Raw genomic sequence first — 21,675 nt, forward strand, 5'->3', positions numbered from 1 at the left:
ATGCTGGAATAAGTTCCCAGTTCCCAGTTCCCAGTTTTGTGGCGTTAAATGGCTGCATCGCCAGCTATAAAGCTTTGAAGTTTTATAGTTGGGGTTTGGTAGCGGCAGGTCATCTGAAGTTTTGGGGCCGTTTAAACCCCGCGGCCGGGATTTATGGCAACGGTATTGGAAATATTTTCAAAAAATATATATATATATATATATTATATTTATTGTTTATAATATTTTGGAGATTTATTTTTAAAAGTTATAAATTATTTTGTAAAGAAAGAAATTAAAGAAAATTTATAAACTATTGCTTATGGTTATAATAAATTGAATCCATTGTTGTGCTTGTAGTTGTCAAGTGACTCAGTGGTATTGACATTCACTATCTACGTTGAAAGTAGAGGATTGAACCACACCTCTATCAAATAGGAGTTTTAATTATTTTGTAGAAAGGATGGCCTCTACTACGGGTCTGGGCTTGTGCAGCCCAGCCAGCAAGAGGGCACCCAGCCCAATTGGCCCAAGGCACAATGCAAATGCGATTTGCAATTAAAATGAAAAGCCGCACCTATTGGCATGACTATTGGATTAAGTCCAACTTATGTGTTGGTTGGCAGCAGGTGTAATTTATATACCAATTTACATCAGATTGCAGAAAAATGAAAAGTTATAACTTTTCATTCACATTATTTGACCTTCTATAAATAGACTCATTGGCCTAAAAAATATAATATACAAAATGGAAAGAAGACAATTTCAAAATTCTCTCTCTCTCAAAAGTTTTCATTTCTTCAAAACTTTTTATTAGGATCTGTTCATTCTACAGAGAAAAAATTTCTAATCTCTTGGTTGAATAGAAAAATCTGAGGGTATTCGAGATCTAATTTCATGTGTGCATAATGCAATTAGACAAACAGATTTGTTCTGGATTTCATTGTATCTTGGAGACAAATTCGCTTGTAATCTGTGTGCATATCGTTATTGGTGGGGGCGAATATTGTTTTAAGGAAAACGACATTCGTAACGCTCATTGAAGCAAACTTTTCTCTCACTATTTTCTGTTTTGCAGCCACTTTTGCACCAACAATCTTAAGACAATATGTGATTATCAATGGCACATAGTTTGAGAGAGTTTGCTTCAAATTTTGTAAAACCTGAACGCTTTGATGGAGCCAATTTTCAACACTAACAAAAGAAAATGCATTTTCTCTTGGCCAATCTCAAAGTGGTGTATGTTCTAACCACTCCTAGACCATCTGTAAATGAAGACGAAACAATCGCTTTAAGTCAAGCACGGATCAAATGGGAACAAGATAACTACATCAGTAAGGGGCATATTTGCAATGCAATGTCTGACACATTGTTTGACACATACCAAAACAAAACAATTGCCAAGGATCTATGGGGCGCACTTGAGACTAAGTATATTTTAGAAGATGCTATGAGTAAGAAGTTTATGGCTACAAAATTTTTCAATTATACAATGGTAGATTCTATGCCTGTTGTTGAACAATTCAATAAGATTATGCATATTCTTAATCAATTGTCTCAACATGAGATGAAAATAGATGAATCCATATCGGTTTCCTCCATTATTGATAAACTTCCTCAATCATAGAGAAATTATAAAAGAAGTTTGAAACATAGAAGAGAGGAAATGTCTCTAGAAGAATTAGGTCAACATCTTTGTATAGAAGAAGAGATTAGGCTTAGAGACATTAATGAAGAGCGTGACTCTTTGACTTCCAACATGCACATGGTAGAAGAAGGAAAAACCCACAAACCCGGACAACCCAGTGAATCCGGATATGAAAACTGGAAGAGAAAGAATAATTTTTGAAGAAAGTAAAGTCACTTCCAAAATGAGAATCAGAAGAATCTGGGAGTAAGTTGCTTCCATTGTGGCAAGCAAGGCCATTACAAAAGAGATTGTCGTTTTCTTAAAAATGAAAGATGAGACTCTGGTTCTAGAGAGAATTATGAGGTCATGATCTCTGAGATTAACACTCTTGAAGGAGATAACTCTTGGTGGATTGATTCAGGAGCAACAAGGCATGTCTGTAAAGACAGGATCTTGTTCAAGAGGTACGAGCTAATGGAAGATGGCTATGTTCTATACATGGAGAACTCGTCTACTGCCATAGTTGAAGGCAAATGGACCATAAAAATGGAGTTTACCTCTGGAAAAGTTCTTACCCTCAAGGATGTGTATCATGTACTAGAAGTTAGAAAAAATCTTGTATCTGGTAGTCTTCTGAATAAGTTTGGATTTAAATTGATTTATGAGCCAGATAAATTTGTACTGACCAAAAACGGTAATTTTATGGGGAAGAGATATCTAAGTGAAGGCATGTTCAAACTCGAAATTATTAATTAAATTAATATTTTACTTAATTTATATTATTTGTGACATTGTTGTTTAGAACACATTATGAATATGAATGCAAACAAATAAAAAATGTGACTTCTATATATGATTTTTTTCTATATATTGCTATGTTTATAGAATGCATTTAAAGGATCAAGTTAATTGAATAGTTGTACAAAGCATTTTATGGTATTTGAGAAATATCATGGATTATGGTATTGAGTACAACGGATTTCCTTCGGTTATAGAACGAGGTTTCCTTCGATTGTAGAAGGAATATAGATGCCAGCTGGGAGCTGAGCATGATAATCAAATCAACCAGTGGGTGGATATTTACCCTTAGTGGAGGAGTAATTTCCTGAGATCAAAGAAGCATGCATGCATAACTTACTTAGCCATGACGATTAAGTCTATAGCATTGGTTTCTTGAAGCAAATAGGTAGAGTGGCTAAGAAATTATTGATAGAGATTTCGGATTTGGCAAAAATCAATGCCACTAATGTCTTTGCATGTGACAGTCAGACTATATTGTCACGGGCCTAAGCTATGTATATAATGGTAAGTCTAGGTATATTAAGGCAATTACTCACATATAGAGTAATTACGATTAATTTTACGAGATATTGTTGGAACTGAAATATCCATTAACTAAAGAACTTGCAAGAGATTTGATGTGGGATATCAAAGGGATGGGTTTAAAGTCAAAACAATAAAATCACCAATAATGGAAACTCAACTCAACTCATGAACATATCATGACTTGAGTTCATGAGCAAAGTACACTATATGTTTGTGGTTTGAAAGCACTAAGATATCAAAATTAGTTTGAAAACTATTTTATCATTCTAAGGTTTGAAGTACTTGGTACTGTAATGAAAATAAGAGGTTGAGCAATAAGCTCTTAATAGACTTATAACATGGTTATGTTAAAATGTTTAGTTATAGGACAATTTCGATAAGTCTACCTATATGAGTGTCGGGAGTGGTGCCGCCTCCTATGCTAATTAGGCTTTGTCTCTAGAGCGCTCATGAAACCAGGATATAGACACAAGGTCAATCCACGTGTTGACTTTTATGAACTACCCAAAGAGAAGAGAATTTATATGTGAGATATATCCGGCTAATCATATAGAATCACCAAAGCATGTCTACTATGTAATTCTGGTTAACTTTGATGTATTTTCACTATGTGAAGGTTCAAATCCAAAAACACCTTCATTTATATATAAGTTTTCCTATTTAACTAGGATATATTATAAAAATGGTGGGGGATTGTTGGAAATATTTTCAAAATATATATATTATATTTATTATTTATAATATTTTGGGGATTTATTTTTGGAAGTTATGAATTATTTTGGAAATAGAGAAATTAAGGAAAGTTTATAAGCTATTGCTTATGGTTATAATAATTTGGGTCCATTGTTGTAGTCCAGTGGCTTAGTGGTATTGACCATCACTATCTACCCTGAAGGTAGAGGATCGAACTGCACCTCTATCAAAGAGGAGTTCAAATTATTTTGTAGAAAGGATGGCCCCTACTACTGGTCTGGGCGTTTGCGGCTCAGCCAGCAAGAGGGCGCCAAGCCTAGTCTGCCCAAGGCACAGTGCAAATGCGGTTTGCAATTAAAATGAAAAGTCGCACTTGTTGGGTTTCGAACCCGTGCAAGATGGTTGGTAAGGAAGCAGCATGACCGTTGGATTAAGTCCAACTTATGTGTTAGTTGGCAGCAGGTGTAATTCATAGACCTGTTTACATCAGATTACAGAAGAATGAAAAGTTACACATCCTTTGCCCTTTTATAAATAGACCCATTGGCCTACGAAATATAATATACAGAATGGAAAGAAGGCAATTTCAAAATTCTCTCTCTCCCAAAAATTTTCATTTCTTTAAAACTTTTTATTAGGATATGTTCATTCTGCAGAGAACAGATTTCTAATCTCTTGGTTGAATAGAAAAATCTGAGGGTATTCAATGTCTAATTTTGTGTGTGCATAACGCAGTTAGACAAACAGACTTGTTCTAGACTTCATTGTATCTTGAAGGCAAATTCGCTTGTAACCCATTGCATACCGTTATTGGTGGGGGCGAATATTGTCGTAAGGAAATCGACATTCGTAACGTGCATTGAAGTAAACTTTTCTTTCACAATTTTCTGTTTTGCTGCCTCTTGTGCACCAATAAACGATGCATTGGATTGTCGTTAATCAACTCATCATTTTGCAATGAATGCATGATGTTACCTTTATTGGCATGGATGGTCGAGAGATTTGAGACTTAGGCCCGTTCGGATAGAGATGAGATTAGATGAGTTGAGATTGTTTGTGAATAATAGTGAGATTTATAAGTTAAAATTTGTGAATAATAGTGAAATGAGACTCATCTCTTAATCCAAACCGGTTCTAACTTTGTTTCCCATTGAGACCGATCTTTCACATTTCCATTCATGGACTAGCTTTGTAGGTATCCTTTTTTATCATATACATAAATTCAAATGAAAAATGATTTACATGCAACATTTTTTACAACATTTTACACAACTATGTTTTAAATGAGAGGTATTTTTGAAAAACATCTTATAAAAGTAACATTATTTTACAAAAATACTCTCATTTTATAACATTGTTGTGTAATGTGTTGTGTGTATATCACTACTCAATTCAAATATCATCCACCTTATAATTAAATTAATTAAATCCCTCAATCATGACACAAATTATTTAAATAAGCGAGTATAACATGTTTAAGAAGCATTTTTGAGAATATCAACTTGGCTTAGGAAATTGTCCATTCTTTGCATAAGAAGACTAATTGAGGTAATGTGATGTTGAAAATTGATATGGCTAAGGCGTATGATCGGGTGGATTGGACTTTTTTAAATTCGGTTATGGAAGGCTTTGGTTTCTCTCCGCAGTTGTGTGGGTTGGTGGCAAGATGTGTTTCCTCTGCTTGGTATTAAATATTGATGAACGGAACTTACAAAGATTTTTTTAAACCTACCTGAGGACTTTGTCAAGGAGATGCTTTATCTCCTTATATGTTTATTATTTTGCAGGAAGTTCTTTCTCAACTCATAAAGAAGAATTTTGCGAATGGTAAGATAGGGTCTTTTCACCACCCCCGAGGGGTGCCCTTGGTTTCTCACTTACTCTATGCGGATGACCTATTAATTTTTGCAAATGGTAAGAAGAGGTCTATTCTAATGCTTATCAAAACTCTTAAGCAATATGATAGATTGGTCGGGTCAATTGATTAATAAAGAGAAATCGAGTATTTTTCTTTCGAAGTGAATTGCTTATGCTAGGAGGTGGAGTTTATTAAGGATGACAGGTTTTGTTGAAGGGAATCTGGGTGTTCCTTTGGTTTCAGGACGCCTCAAGGTACGTGCTTTAGAGCCTCTAGTCAATAAACTTTAGAACATGGTGGCTGGGTGGAAATTTAAATTGTTATCACAAGGTGGTCAGCTCACTTTAATCAGACATGTTCTATCATTGATGGAATCCTATCAATTGGCGATATTGGATATTCCTAACATTCTTTACGCTAAGATAAATTCTTTACTTTTTTTTTTTTTTTGTGGTGGTATAAATGGTAGAGTTAAACATAAATGGTGTTCCTGGTTTAAAATTTGTAAGCCTATTTGCGAGAGAGGACTGGGCATTAGAGATTTTGTAGAAGTAAAAAGATCCTTGCATATGAAGCTTGCTTGGCATATGATGACAGTTGATAATTTATGGACACAGTTTTTTAAGGCCAAGTATTTAAAAAATGGCAAGCATTTGCAGGAAGTGAAACCAGATAAAGGATCAAGGTTTTGGCGTTCTATTATTCGTGTCCTTCCTGAAGTTCTAGAGAATGTCCAATTTTGGATTAAGGAAGGTAAGGCCTCCTTTTGGTTTGATCGGTGGTTAGCCTCAGGACCATTATGTGCTCAGATTCAGGAAATAAGAAACCAAAAACTTCAGGTTCGGGAGTGCTGGGATCGAGCTGGGTGGAAGGTTGATATGTGAGTAGAGTTGTTGGGCACAGAGCAAGCAAATGTAGTGATGAGGTCAGGTTTATCATGCACGAAGGGACTGGATATTCCCATCTGGGAACCACCAACTGATGGGAAATTTACTACGGCAAGTGCATGGGAGGTTGTATGTGTCTGTGCAGAGAATGTCCCAATGTTAAAATGGTTATGGCATCCCCTGCTCCTTAAGTGTGCGTCTAATTGCATGTGGGAATCGTGGTTTGCTTGCCATCCTATTGATACGCGTATACAATAAGTGGGCATTCAATTGGCTTCTAGGTGTAATTCCTGTCAGTATGGTAAGATGGAATCTTTGGATCATGTTCTATTAAGATTGATATCAAGAAAGTGCCAAAAAGATGCAGAGCATCGAATTCTTTTCTGTATATACATTAAAGCAGAAATGCTTTATATACCGTGTATAATAGGCGGGAAAGAAATATTTTAAATACCTAAGCAACAAAACTAACCTATCTGTTACTAAAAATGTAACTAAAATGTAACTTACTAAAAAGAGAAATAATAGAGACGTAACAGAACTAAAACAGAACTAATGGAAACAATACTATCTCTAATACCCCTCCTTCAAGATGGAACATGTATGTTGATAAGGCCCAACTTGGATACAAGATCAGAAAACAAAGGAAATCCTAATGGTTTAGTAAAACAATCTGCCAATTGATGATGAGAGGAAACATGAAAAAGCTTCACAACTTCTGCTTGAACCTTGTCACGAACAAAATGGCAATCTATTTCTATGTACTTTGTTCTTTCATGAAACATAGGATTAGTTGCAATATGAATGGCAGCCTTGTTGTCACAATAGAGAGCAACAGCTTGAGAGTGAGGAACTTGTAAATCATGGAGCAAAGAAAGTAACCACACAAGCTCACAAACTGTGTTAGCCATGGCTCGATATTCAGATTCAGCTGAGGATCTGGAAACTGTGCATTGCTTCTTGGATTTCCATGAAATGAGAGATGTGCCAAGAAAAATACAAAAGCCTGTTATAGATCTTCGAGTGTCCTGACAGCCAGCCCAATCTGAGTCAGCAAAAGCAGTCAAGTGAAGATTGGAACTAGTAGGAAAAAATAAACCTTTGCCAGGAGAGTCTTTAATGTATTGTAAAATTCTCTGAGCAGCATGAAGATGAGGCAGTCGAGGAGAGTCCATGAATTGACTTAAGGTGTGGACTGTAAAAGTGATACATAGCCGTGTGATAGTAAGGTAAAGAAGTCTGCCCACTAATCTCCTATAGGCCTTAGGATCTTCCAAAATAGCACCATCAACTCGAGATAGCTTGAGGTGTTGTTCCATGGGAGTTTTAACAGGTTTAGAGCCCATGAATCCAGTATCTGATAAAATCTCTAAGGCATATTTCCTTCAAGACAAAGAGATACCAGAACTATTCCTTGCAACTTCCAAACCCAAAAAATATTTCAAAGACCCAAGATCCTTAAGCTTGAATTTCTGATCAAGGAATGTTTTGAAAATATTGACAGCTTCTATATCATTGCTAGCAATGAGGATGTCATCCACGTATACTAGTAAAGCAATAAAACTGGTGCCTTGCAATCGTGTAAAAAGAGAGTAATCTGTTTTGGATTGTTTAAAACTAAGATCAAGAATGGTAGAAGAAAACTTAGCAAACCATTGTCTTGAAGCTTGTTTTAAACCATACAATGATTTGTTCAACCTACAAACTCGTGTATCACTTTGTCACCAAAACCAGGAGGCAAGGACATGTAAACTTCTTCCAACAAATCTCCATGAAGGAAGGCATTGTTGACATCCAATTGGATTAGATGCCAACCTTTTGCAGCTGCTATGGCAAGAAGACACTTGACAGTAACCATTTTGGCAACTGGACAAAAAGTATGAAAGTAGTCTACTCCTTCTTGTTGTGTAAAACCCTTAGCAACCAATCTTGCTTTATACCTCTCGAGTGTCCCATCAGATTTCAATTTTACTCTATAAACCCATTTGCATCCAATTGGACTCTTTCCATGGGGAAGATTAGTTAATGTCCAAGTGTTATTGTTTTCTAAGACTTGAATTTCTTCAGCCATAGCAATTTTCCAATGAGGAATTTTGACAGCTTGGTGATAAAACTTGGGTTCAACAAAAGTTGAAAGAGCTAAGGTGAAGGCTTTGTGTTTAGATTATAAATGAGAATAACCAATAAAATGAGAAAGTGGATATTGCTTACCTGATAAAGAACCAGAATTCCCAATTGAAGATGAAGAAGAGCAAGCCTATGAGGATGCCAAATGGCAATGAAAATCTTGCAAATAACCAGGTGGTTTATGTACTCGAGAAGATCTTCTAGGAAGAGAATGATCTTGTGAAGGTGTGGATTGATTAGGAACAGGTTCTGTATGAGTGGATTCTGAATGTGTGGATTCTGAATTGACAGGTTCTGTAGAATCTGATAGAGATGAACTCACTGGAATGGATGGAAAAGAAACATGTTGATCAAGAATAGGTGTAGGAAAGACAGGAGAGGATTGTGGTAAAGCACTGAGATTTTGATTTAATGACTTAAAGGAAAAGATGTGTTCATGAAAAACAACATCTCGAGATACAAAAACAGTATGACTATCAAGGTCATAGAGTTTGTATCCTTTAATAGCAAGAGGATAGCCAATGAAAATGCATCTTCTAGCTCGAGGAGCAAATTTAGATCGATTGTGAGCTAGTGTAGAAGCATAACAAAGAGAACCAAACACTTTGATGTGAGAAAATGAGGGTGGTTTTTTGAAAAGTAATTCATATGGTGTTTTGTTTGCTAGCAAGGGAGAATGAATCCTGTTAATGAGATACACTGCTGTAAGAATGCAGTCAGACCAGAAAAACAAAGGGATATTGGACTGAAAAAGAAGAGCACGAGCAACATTGAGAATATGTTGGTGCTTCCTCTCAACTACTGAATTTTGTTGAGGGGTGGCCACACAAGATAATTGGTGAACTATGCCTTTAGAAGAAAAAAAATGAGACATAGCAAATTCAGTGCCATTGTCTATCCTTATAGTTTTGATGGAATAATCAAATTGATTGGCAACCATATTAATGAAATTTTGCAGTAGCACTCGAGTTTCAGATTTTGACTTCATCAAATAAACCCAAGTACTTTTAGAAAAGCCATCTACAATGGTTAAGAAATACTTAAAACCATCCAATGACTGAGACTGAAATGGGCCCCATATATCACAGTGAATAAGATGAAAAGGACATGAAGAAATGTGTTCACTGTGAGAAGGAAATGGCAATCTCTTGTGTTTAGCAAGTGGGCAAATTGAACATGGAATGTCATTATTTATGGAAGCAGTAGGTACAATAGAAGACAACAACTTTATTCGAGAAAAGGATGGATGACCCAACCTTTTATGCCAAATATCAAACTCAGAATGATTAGATTGTGAAACATAAGCAGAATTGAAATTTGAATTACAAGGAAGAGTAACATGATCATCTGATTTTTGCAGTATGTATAATCCTCCTTTGGCTTTACCCTTCCCAATCATTCTCCAATGGGTGAGGTCCTGTATATAGCAAGCATTACCAGAAAAAATTAAGCAACAGGATGTTGATTTGGTTAGTTGGCTAACAGAAAGAAGATTGAATTGAAAAGAAGGTACACACAGAACATTATGCAAAATGAGCTGCGGAGATAGATGAATGGAACCAATATGTGTAACTGGTGCAGAAATGCCATTGGGCATTTTGACAAACGAGTTATGTGTGGAATGAAAAGAAGTGAAAAGTGAAGTGGAATAGACCATATGATCCGTAGCACCGGTGTCTATGATCCAATCATCTGAAGTAATGTGCATAGGAAATGCTGTTTTAATGGAAAAAACAGAAGAAAATTTACCCGAAAGATGATCGACTGAAGAAATCACATTGGCTGTCTGAGACACATGTGATTCAGAATTGAGAAGAGCTATAAGATGTTGGCATTGTTGTGGTGTGAGTGGAAATGAAGAGGTAGAATCACCAACAACTTGATGAGCTGAAGATGATGGGGTGGAATATTTTCCTTTGGAGCGATATCCAGGAGGATATTCGTGTAACTTGAAGCATTTTTCAATGGTATGCCCAGGAACAGAGCAATGGGAGCAAATAGGTCTATCTTTGCGAGTGGAGGGTTTAATCTGATGAGCCTGTTTTGCTGTTGATGAGGCTGAATGACTCATTCTCTCAAGTGCGTGGTCAAATCCTTTTGATTGATCCACTTCCTCCTATGAACAAGGTTTTCTCTCTTGTTCTTCAAGAAGAGCGCCAAAGAGACATTGGATCACCTCTTATCTCTCACATTCCATCTGCTGCACTCTCATCAACAGCAAAACAGAACTAATGGAAACAATACTATCTCTAATATGTTCTATACACAGGTTCTTTTTCTCAAGAGGTATGGAGGAAATTAGAGGTAGCGTTGGGTGTAAATTGTATGGCAACGACTACTTGGAAGGCTAGGATAATAGTGTGGTTTAATTGTGCACGTCGTGCATCACAGTATGGAACGTTGGTTTGTCTCCTCTCGAGTTTTATCACTTGGCAGTTATCGAGGCGTAGGTGTAGGGCTCGAATGGAATCTGTGTAAGAAACAACAAACGCTGTGTGGTTCGGAATATACAGGTTGCGCTCTATTTCAGAAAATATGAACAAGTATGCTCATCCCTCTTGCATGGACATCATGTTTCTTTGTGCTTCATCGCCCTCCTCGTGTAGTGAGGTGGCAAAGACCTGGGCAAGGATGGGTAAAACTAAATGTTGATGGAAGTTATCGAGGGAGTCCGGGAAATTATGGGGGTGGGGATATTATATAGAATGAGAGAGAAGGTTTCAAGGCGGCTTTTTCGTTGTTGTTTGGACAAGGCACAAATAATGAGGCGGAAATGAGAGCCCTCATTTTAGGACTGAAGCTTTGTAAGGAACTTGGGTTTCTTCAAGTAGAAATTGAATGTGATTATTCTCTGGTGGTGCTCTGGCTTGCAAATACAAATTGTGTTGTTTGGTACCTCTGGGACTACTGGGAAGATCTCTTAGTAGTTCTCAGAGGAATAAACTATACTATTTCCCATGTTTATAGAGAGGCTAATCAAATCGCAGATTGTTTTGCTAGATAGGGAGAAGCTGGTTTGGATAGGAGATATGGAACTCGGGATATTTTACTGCAACAAGTTAGGGGCATGCTTTGAATGGATGTATTGGGTTTACCTTCCTTGCGGATTTGAAGTTGGTTCCGTCTAGTTTTGTTTTAGTCTTTTATGTCTGGGTTTTTGCTTGGTTTATCTGGTTATAGTTCTTAGTTTGTTTTGGGTGGATATTTGGGGTGGTTCTATTGGTTTATTGCAATCCCCATGTGACCTACTTGTTTCCACAGTATTCTCCAACCATAAGTGAGGGATTTTAAATAAAATTGGGAGGGGGTTGCTCATGGACAGGTAACCTTCATTCGCTTAAAAAAAAAAGAAAGAGTATAAACGTTTACTAAACAAGTCGTATTTGATTAATTTGAATAAGATCGATCTCGTTTCAATCTGTTTAATATAAATGAGTTAAGTTCATCCAAATTCATAATTTGTAATGCTCCAAACAATATTGGAGGGAAATTAAAATGAATAGACCTTAGGAAGTTCTGAAGATGCTAGGGATGATATTGAAAAATCACGGATTGTCCGCAACATTTCTGATCAAACACATGAACACGGCAGTTGGACTGCTGCTTCGGGACACTGGGCCTTGCAAGAAGGCCCTTTATTTGATAAATTTCAAATGGAGTGGTAAATACAAACAGGCCCATTTAATCACTTTATTGTAAAAAAACAAAAGACAAAAGCCTCATAAACAAGCCCACGGGCTTTTCATTTTAAAAAAGCACGAGTTCACAGCCCCTTTTTCCCCTAACTTGAAAGAGTTTTTTTTTTTCTTAACAATTCTGAGTTAAGGTCATGTTTGTTTACAAACCATCTCATTTCATCTAATTATTATAATTTTTTTAAATTTTTACACAAAATATAATAAATAATTTAACTTTTTCAAATTCTGAAATAAAAATAATATTAAAAATTTATATTCTAATATCATCTCATATGGTATAAAGAAACGAGATTTAATTTCTCTGTCGCCTTGAAAGCTGAAACCTTTTGGAATATGGGTATCCTTTCCACACTGGCGAATGCAATCCCTCTTCTTCTTCTTTTTTATTTTAATTTTTTTATGGTTGCTGATTTTTATCAACTTTGTCTAATATCTCCTTATTGCTTAAGCCTACAGATAAAGTGGAATCTAAATAATATAATAATAACAAAAAAAATATGTTATTGATTGGGATAGTAAAATCATGTACGTCTACGAGAAAAAACAGCTTTTTGTTTCACCTAAAATCGTCACAAAAATCATGATTAGTGTCGTATTACTTTTTAGCATCATTTAAGAATCGACACAAGATAGTCGGTAATACTAAGTCCCAAAAAACTTTACGCATCGAAATGAAATATCATCGCAAAAATGTGCACATTTGCATCAAAATTGGTTGACGCTAATGGAGGACATAAGCGACGCAAAAAACATTCCAAACGATAAGAAAAGCCTTGATATATATTGCCGCAATAGTCTCAAATGTTGTCGCAAAAGAATACCAACCATGGTTACTTTTCCCAACAATTTTTTCTTGCCGGAAAGAGATCATTTATAATAGGATTTTTAGTCGCAAATAAATAACATGGTTGGCCTAGGAGGGGGGAACAACTTACCATTTTTTGCTTCTCTTAAAATCATCGTAAATAATTCTCATATTACTTAAGTATAACTATTGTATTGCCTTGACCTCCTATATAAATGTTGACTTAGGATGTCAAGACAATCTAAAATATAACTCTAATGAGTTTAAGTTCTTTTTGTATTTCTAAATTTAAATTTATAATTTAAATTATATTATAATTTGTGTCCAAAAATATTTTTTTAGACCTAAAATAATTTTTTAGACTCAATGGGTTGGCCTAGGCGGGGGTGGGGCAGATGACATTTTTTACCCCGCCCCGGGCACTAGGGCGGGGGGCGGGATTGAAAACCCCTCCCCACATGGTGCGGGGCGGGGTGAGGGGAAGGGTTCCCCCGCCCGCATCATGGGGGTAACACCCCTATTATCTACTCAACATTACAATAAGAGCAAATCCAATTTCTGCAAGAGTCAAGAGGAAGCAATTAGTAGCCTACCTAAATGCAAGAGTCAAGAGGAAGCAAGTCCAATTTCTGCAAGAGTCGAAAATTAAAAAAAAAAAAAAAAGCACAAAATCTTGTTCCTTTAATACCCCTTCAATGCAGTTTTTACATATAAATATGCACATACAAAATAAGTTCTTGAGAGAGGTGTCACCAATAAATACAATAAGTTATTGAGAGATGAATGCTAAAAAGCTAGCTAGCTAGCCCAATACCACTTTAATTCAATGTAGGAATTAGTAGTATGCACCAGATTTTATCATATGTCCATATCATTTATACATCTACACAACACAATCACAAGTCTTATAAGCTTTATATGCACCAATAACAATCCCAACACTTCACAAACTTTTGATCCAACCCATTGCTTCACACATTCAAGACATGTTCATCTCTTCTTCACATTCACTTCTTCACATTCACTTTAGTGTTTCTATTTCAACTATAAATGTTACTCCATTATTAAACTCTAACAACAACAAATTCAAAAGGGTACCCTTGTGTTGGCCTGTTTTGGGCTTGCATAATTATCCATATGGTTCTGGAGCATAAGAAATAGTCAAAGAGTGCTATTTTATGAAGAAATCTCGTATTTGTAAGTTTAGGACTGTTTCGATAGTGAGATGAGATGAGATTAGTTGAGATAATTTGTATCAAATCTACTAAAATTGTTGGATTATCTATAACCTGTCCTTTTTGGGGTGGTTGAGTTGTCTTATTACATGGGATGTGGTCCACACAAAACAATGTCTCCTTCTATCAAATATAGTAGTTGAATCAATATCTTAGTGGCTATCTTATTATTTTTTTTTAAAAATAAACCTGTAATATCATTCTTTAAGTTCTTCTCTACTCTATTTAACTATTCTTTTCTTTTTTTATTGCTCAGTTTCTCGTTTTATTTTTTTATTCTTTATCTTTACTAAAACTAATATTGAAAAAAACTCATTCACATAATAATACTGATATGAATATTTCAGAAAGTGAGAAAGTGATTTTGTTTCCTCGTTCGCAAGTGAGTCCAATTTTTTTTTTTTTTTTTATTGTTGAGGACCAAATATTAATTCGTTATTTTGACTTGTTATTTCTCTCAACTTCATGGTTGCATTGAATCACTTTCTATCAATTTCTTGCACATATAAACTCCATACACCATAACCTACCAATTTGCAAAACTTTGCTAGCTCAACTACAAACTTCCTTAGTTCAAGAAATTAACACCATATCATGCAACTACACACATGTATAATTAAACTCATTATTCATTTAAACTCAATATATAAAACGACACCAAAAACACATGGTCCATTCAAACTCCACACACAACGACAACAAACCACATGGTACATACTAAATCCATGGTCCGTTCAAATTCCACAAACAACAAACCAACTACTTTAAAATCTCCATGCTTCCACACCTCACTTCTTCCAAGTCTACTACAATCAACACAGTCAATATACAAAGAAAATCTGTCCAAATCAACACAACACTATTTCAACTTCACAACATAACATTTTCTAAAGGTAAATGGATGAAAAATATACCATAAATTGAAGGGATGTCGTGTGAGGGTTCTCGATGGACTTGCAGAGTTGAGGCAGAAGATAGGTTTGGTGTACGACAGTGTCGGGACTTAGTGGCTCATAGTGGTGTTCAAAACAGAGGATGTGGGGGTGGAGGTCTTAGGCTATTGTTAGAGGAAGGGCTGAGAGAGGCGTTGGTGTTGGAGGTGTCAAATGCTTGGCACAAGAGAAAGGGAATTGGCAATGGATTCCGTTCGCGATGGCTAAAGGTCGATGGTGCACGACAAGAATGGCAGCTAAGGAATGAGAGAAACAGAGAGGGGAACCTACAATGAGAGATAGAGGGAGAAGATCTAAGAGTTAGGCAGTCGTGGTTGGTGGTGGCTGGCGACGATGTGTGCGTGGTGGTCAGGGTGGCTACTCACGATGGTGGCGCACGGTATCACTAGGGCTATTGAGAAAGAGGGAAATAGAGAGATACTAAGAGGGGAAGGGGGGGGTCATCAAAGGGAAAGAATCTCACTGGTGAGGGCGACATAGCTTGTGGCTGCTTGCGACAACAAGGGCCGTGTAGGAGAAAGGAATCGAAAAAATTGGATTTTTTTTTTCTATTTATAGTCATTTGCTTGTAAAAATTTAGCGCAAAAGTTAAAAATACATCATAAACAATTTTTGAATTTTATGACCTTTTGCAAAATTTAATGTTGCAGCAAAATACTAAAAAAAGATTGCAAATAATTATTTTTGTCATATTTATTTGTAACGATGTAATTTGGATGCAAAAAGTAAACCTTAGTGATGATTTCTTACTTGCTGGAAATGAACCAAAGAGAATACATCAAATTATCCTTTTACGTCCAAAATTTGTTGTCGCAAAAGAATTGGTTAAAAATCTATTTGCGTCCATAAAACGCCACAAAAAAGCTATATAGTTGCCGTAAAAATATAATAAAAATAAATAAATAATCTTAAACAGCCAAAACACATAATCGCACCATTAGCTATTAAAATTTGTGACAACATTATGTTTGACGCAAAAGTAGGGTATTAACATCAATTTCTAGGAGACGAAAACAAATGGCCGCAAAAAGGCAATATTCTTGTAGTGAATTTAATTATATACGTGGGTAATCTGAGAGAAATGAAAGACCGGTGATTCTGGCGGTGATGAAGGCCCTGCTAGTGCTACTATATATCTTATATATAATAAGCGTGGATAAGCAGGTGTCGAACAATTTTTTATTCCGATTCTACCCCGGCTTTTATATACTTTTTACGTTTATTTCCTTCGTAAAAAATTTTTTCCGATTTTAACCCTGCTTTTATATTCTTTTTCCGTTCATGTCCTTAAATTTATATCTTACCTAAAAATCGTACAATTTTCATTCCAATTTTACCCCTGCTTTTAATTTTTTTTTACGTTAATGTCCTTAAATTTATATCTTCCCACTTTGTCCTTATTTTTAAATTTATTTTCCCATTTTATCCTTGATTTTTACTTGTCTTTTACGTTGTAAACTTTTTTTGTCATCGTCTAGAATTTCTTTTCTGCTACTTTTGTAATATTTTCAGATATAAATATTTCCTTCTCCCATTTTCTACAAGCTTATGGATTCAACTTTTTCTCAATCAAAATATTTGCTTCTTATCTGTTTCCAGCCGCCTTCACCGTTTTCATTTAATATTGTCGAAATATTTTTGCTCTCAACTTTATCAAATTTACAGCTTTTTGCTACAGTTTTCCGTGGGCTTCTGGATTACTTCTTCCTTCGGATCTTCTTACATTCTAGATTGTTTCAGATCAGATTTTAATTTATTTTCTTACATCTGCTCATCCTTTCCCCCGCTTCCTAATTTCTGTAGGAATTATCAAAATTTTTACATTTATCTGAATGTAATCTAATTTGTCTTTTCTACCGCCTAAGCTGGTGCCTACTTCCTATAAGAATATCCTCACTCTCCTTACATTTCTAATGTTTTCTATCTCTGTTTCAAGTACCTCAAATATCTTTCTTTAAACCCTACGTTCTAAATTTCTCTTCCAACTTTCGAAACTCGCAGGTTAGTTTTCTTTTTTCTGTTTTCTGACTAATTGCTTACGTTATTTACATGCATGCAATTTTTAAGTTGCTGAATTTTTTTTGTTTTGTAGGTTCTAAATTTGTCTTCCAGCTTTCCAATCTTCCAGGTCAATTTTTCTTTTCCTGTTTTCTCACTACTTTCTTAAGTTATTTACATATATGCAATGAAAATAAGAAATAAAAAATTTACATCACTATTTGCATTAAAAGAAATAAATTTTGCTTCGGAAACCTGGCTAAATCGTCATTCCTTTGATGCTGTTCTTGCCTCCATTTATTTCTAAATCTTCATTTATTTTTGCTGTCTTTAAATTTCATTCTCTGTTTATGTATACAGTATCTGGAATAGAAATAGAAGGAATAAACTAAGAAATAAAATTATAAAATTAAAAACATGTAATTCATGTTCACATCTACAAATATTCATTAAAAATCAAAGAAAAACTGATACTAAACAAATAAGACTTTCAGTATACGTCGGGGAAAAAAACTTGGAACAAATATCAAACACTTGGAATAATACTAAAAAAACAGAGGCATGTATAAAAAAAAAAAATCAGAAAATGTTTGTACAAATATTCATTCAACTCGAAATAAAAATGATATTGACAAAAAACACTATGAATATAGGTCAAGAAAAAATTAATTCATCAACACTTGAATTGCATATGTTCATATAACGTCTAAACAAATACCAAACATAGTTAGGTATACTAAAAGAACACAGTAACATATATAAGAAAGAAATCAGAAGATAACAAATAAGAAGTTGAAAAAATTTTAGTGGATGTACATATATTCACCGTGCTCAAAACAAAACTGCTGCTGACAAAAACGTACAAGAAACAAATTAAAAGATGACAAAAAAAAATTTCATAACATGCAGTACATGTGTACATCTACAGAGATTCACTAAGCTCAAAATAAAAGTAATTGTAAGGAAAAAATTAAGTCAAACCATAAGAAAGACAAAGATTTCTTGCCATTTCAAACTTAAAAATTTCGAAAGAAAAAATCCATCCAAACATCCTAACATATAAATAAAATGACAATAAAAACACATGAAACTAAATGAGAACATGGCAAGAATTTCTTGGTTGAATATTGCACTTTTAGAGAAATACTTTTACATTGATAACATGCATATACATAACGTAAAAGACAAATGTAAAAGACATATAACTAACGTGTCAAGAATTTTTTCCTTCAATATCCTACACTTTTTTTAGGTATTCCAGACTTAATACTTAGAATTACAAAAATTTAAACCAAAACTCATAACATGTAAATAGATATGTTATATATATGTCTCAAACATGTGTATGAGATATAAAATTCCAAATATGAAAAATGTTGGTATGCGTATAGGAAAACAAAAAAACCTCAACAGAAAGGAACTATGTGCATTGATTTATCTAGATATTCACAATAGAAGAAAAAATAATTACATGTAAAAAACAGCAACAAGAAAAATATGAAAATATGTTGACATTTAAAATAACAGAACAATAACAGAATCGATATTAAATTTTCACATCTAAGAAAGAAATGATAACAATAGTAAGAAATAAATAAGACATTCAGAAACTTACAAAACAAAACAAGAAAATAAATAAAGTTATGAGTGGACTCCTGGACATGATTCCATCAAATATATGAATCTCTCCATAAATGAAAAAATATCACCTAAACTGAAAAGAAATTTGACAATGACAACTAAAATACTAGCCCATACATAAACCATAGACAGAAAAATAACCCCAAACAGAATACCAGATCACAGAAACTAAACGCTCTACAAAAAAAAAATTACAAGTATAGAAAAACATAAAACATAAACAAAATTTTATCTACATATATGAAAATGTTTTCCATATGTATAGGAAAAAAATAATCAACACCGATACATTTATGTACAAATCCACAAGAAATGGAGGAAAAAAATTCACAAACAGATCAACTAAAAAGAAAAAGATTAGATAAAACTACAAATAAGTAACTGTGATGCACATCTACCATGAAATACATAAATCTTATAAAATAGATTAAATAAACAAAATAGATTTCATTGACATCAAGAATATCTCCATCTTACAGATTATGTAAAATAAACATAGACAACAGGAAAAAAAAATTAAAAAAAAAAAAAAAAACCCAGCTGCCATGAAAATTTGTTATCAACAAACCATAAATAAACATAACGACTCAGATTTTAGCATAACCTCTTCAAATATTTGAATATCTACTCAGATCTAAATACAAAACAAAATCAGAGATATACCAAGTACAAATAAATACAACAAATCATCTTCGATCCGTCCGTAGAAATCGCAAAACGTAACAGAAAACCCACACAAATAAAACCATTCAGAGATATAAAAAAAATTGAGCTAACTGTGATGCACATCTACCATGAAATACATAAACCTTACAAAATAGATTAAGTAAAAAAATAGATTTCATTACCATCAACAATCTATCCATCTTACAGATTATATAAAATGAATAAACACAATAGAAAAAAAATTAAAAAATAAACTAGCAGCGATGAAACTTTGTCATCAAGAAATCACAAATAAACATAACTACCCAGACTTCACCATAACCTCTTCAAATATTTCAAGATCTAGCCACATCTAAAGACAAAAAAAAAAATCAGCGATATGCCAAGTACAAACAAATACAAGAAGTCATCTTCGATCGGTGCGTACAAAACACAAACGTAACAGAATACCCAAACATATAAACCATCCACAGATTTAAAAAGAAATGCCATATCAACTACCCAAACATATAAACCATCCACAGATTTAAAAAAAAAATACCATATCAACGAAACAAAAAACCCAAAAAAAATTTAGCCAAATACGAAGCCACCTGATGAGAGGCAAAACGTGGATGGCTTCTTCGTGTTGATCTGGCTGACACAAGCACAAAGCTACTTTCCGTAGTCTAATGGTGAGATTTTGATGCACTTGAAAGAAAAGGAGAAAGAAAGGGAACGGGGATGGAGACGATGAAGATTTTGCGCTTAGGGTTTCGTTGGTAAGAGCAGTCGATGGGGACGGGGGAAAAAAAATCCTAAAGGTAGGCTGTGATATACATAGCTCGGCTGCGCTTGCACAGAGATAGAGAGAGAGAGGGAGAGAGAGAAACCGAGAGAGAGAGACGAAGAGATTAGGGTTTGCTTCGAGAGGCAGCTTCGAGAGAGAGACCGAGAGAGAGAGAAGAAGATGAGGGGGCGGCGAGAGCAAGAAATGGAGAATGCGATGTATTTATACTCCCTTGTGAATGGTAGGGTTCCTTCCCCTCAAAACGACCGTGTGACAGCTATCTGTTTCTATACACCAATACCCGTGAGTTGAAAAATAAAACAAAACAAAAGACAGTTTAAAACAAAAAAAAAAAAAAAATTTAGATTACTTATTACAAATATATTTCAAAGTTAAAATTTAACCTGATAATAAATTATATTAAATTTATTGATAAAGATAAATTTCTAAAAACATCAATTTCACTATTCTGCAAGTTTTATTTCCACTGAAAAAAAAACTCTTCTAAATACATAGTTAATTTTACTTACATAAGATGATAGTTCTTCATAAAATTTTATTTACATATGATTTTGAGTCTACATAAACTGAGCTATTGGTATTTTTTTCCCTAGGTTTCAAATGATTAAAAAAAATTAAAAAAATTCGTTTGTTTGTGAACTTAGGTACTAACAAATATTTTATTCAGATAAATGAATTGTATATAAGATTATATTAGGCATTTAAACTACCAAAAAAAAAATTTACTTATTCTTAAATTTTATTCATGTAAATTTATACAATAATAAATATTTTTCAAATTTAATAATAATATTTATAAAAATATAAAAATACAACGTGCCCTATGGGAAAAAAAAAATTAAAAGAATGAAAAAATAAAAAATTTACCAGTTAAAAAATAGAGGCAAAAATAAACTTTATAGATTAAAGAAAATAATTGAACATTATATCTTCTTACAAGTACATAAAATTGTTATTATTAATCACAATTACTCACTATTTCTTCCATATCTACTTAAAATTTTAATTGTAAATAGTTTAATATTGTATTAGTTAATTCGATTTATATATTACACATCTTTTCCGCCTTTTTATTTTTTAACTAGGCATATGTTACTGATTACATGGTATTTATTTGTGTTTTAAATATAGATAAATATTCTAGCATAGCTAACTGCTACGATTTAAATATAGATAATTGTTCTAGCATTCAAAATTTAAGATTATCACATATATGTCAAAACAAAGAAAAAAAAAACTCACATTTCATATAAAAAGAATATTGCCATTTCAGACTTAAAATATTTTAGAATTAACACTTTTATATGTCAGAAAAAGATTAATACAGTATACATATGCGTCAGAAACAAATAAATGTTCACGCCTGAAAAAAATTTCATGCCCATATCT

The 21,675-nt window shown here is 34.0% G+C and overlaps 2 long non-coding RNA genes across 2 annotated transcripts; one reads left to right on the forward strand and one right to left on the reverse strand.

The window, feature by feature from the left end:
• The first annotated feature begins 16,669 nt into the window (after window positions 1–16,669).
• On the forward strand, window positions 16,670–18,294 carry LOC121268843. The gene is made up of 2 exons (XR_005941267.1): window positions 16,670–17,192; window positions 17,284–18,294. It is a non-coding gene; the product is annotated as an uncharacterized LOC121268843 (long non-coding RNA).
• On the reverse strand, window positions 17,325–20,266 carry LOC121268844. Its single transcript, XR_005941268.1, has 2 exons — window positions 20,090–20,266; window positions 17,325–17,552 (listed from the first exon to the last, which is right to left on the reverse strand). It is a non-coding gene; the product is annotated as an uncharacterized LOC121268844 (long non-coding RNA).
• Between the last annotated feature and the right edge of the window lie 1,409 nt (window positions 20,267–21,675).

This window comes from Juglans microcarpa x Juglans regia, chromosome 6D, assembly GCF_004785595.1.
Source record: "Juglans microcarpa x Juglans regia isolate MS1-56 chromosome 6D, Jm3101_v1.0, whole genome shotgun sequence".
In the NCBI taxonomy this organism is placed as follows: Eukaryota; Viridiplantae; Streptophyta; class Magnoliopsida; order Fagales; family Juglandaceae; genus Juglans; species Juglans microcarpa x Juglans regia.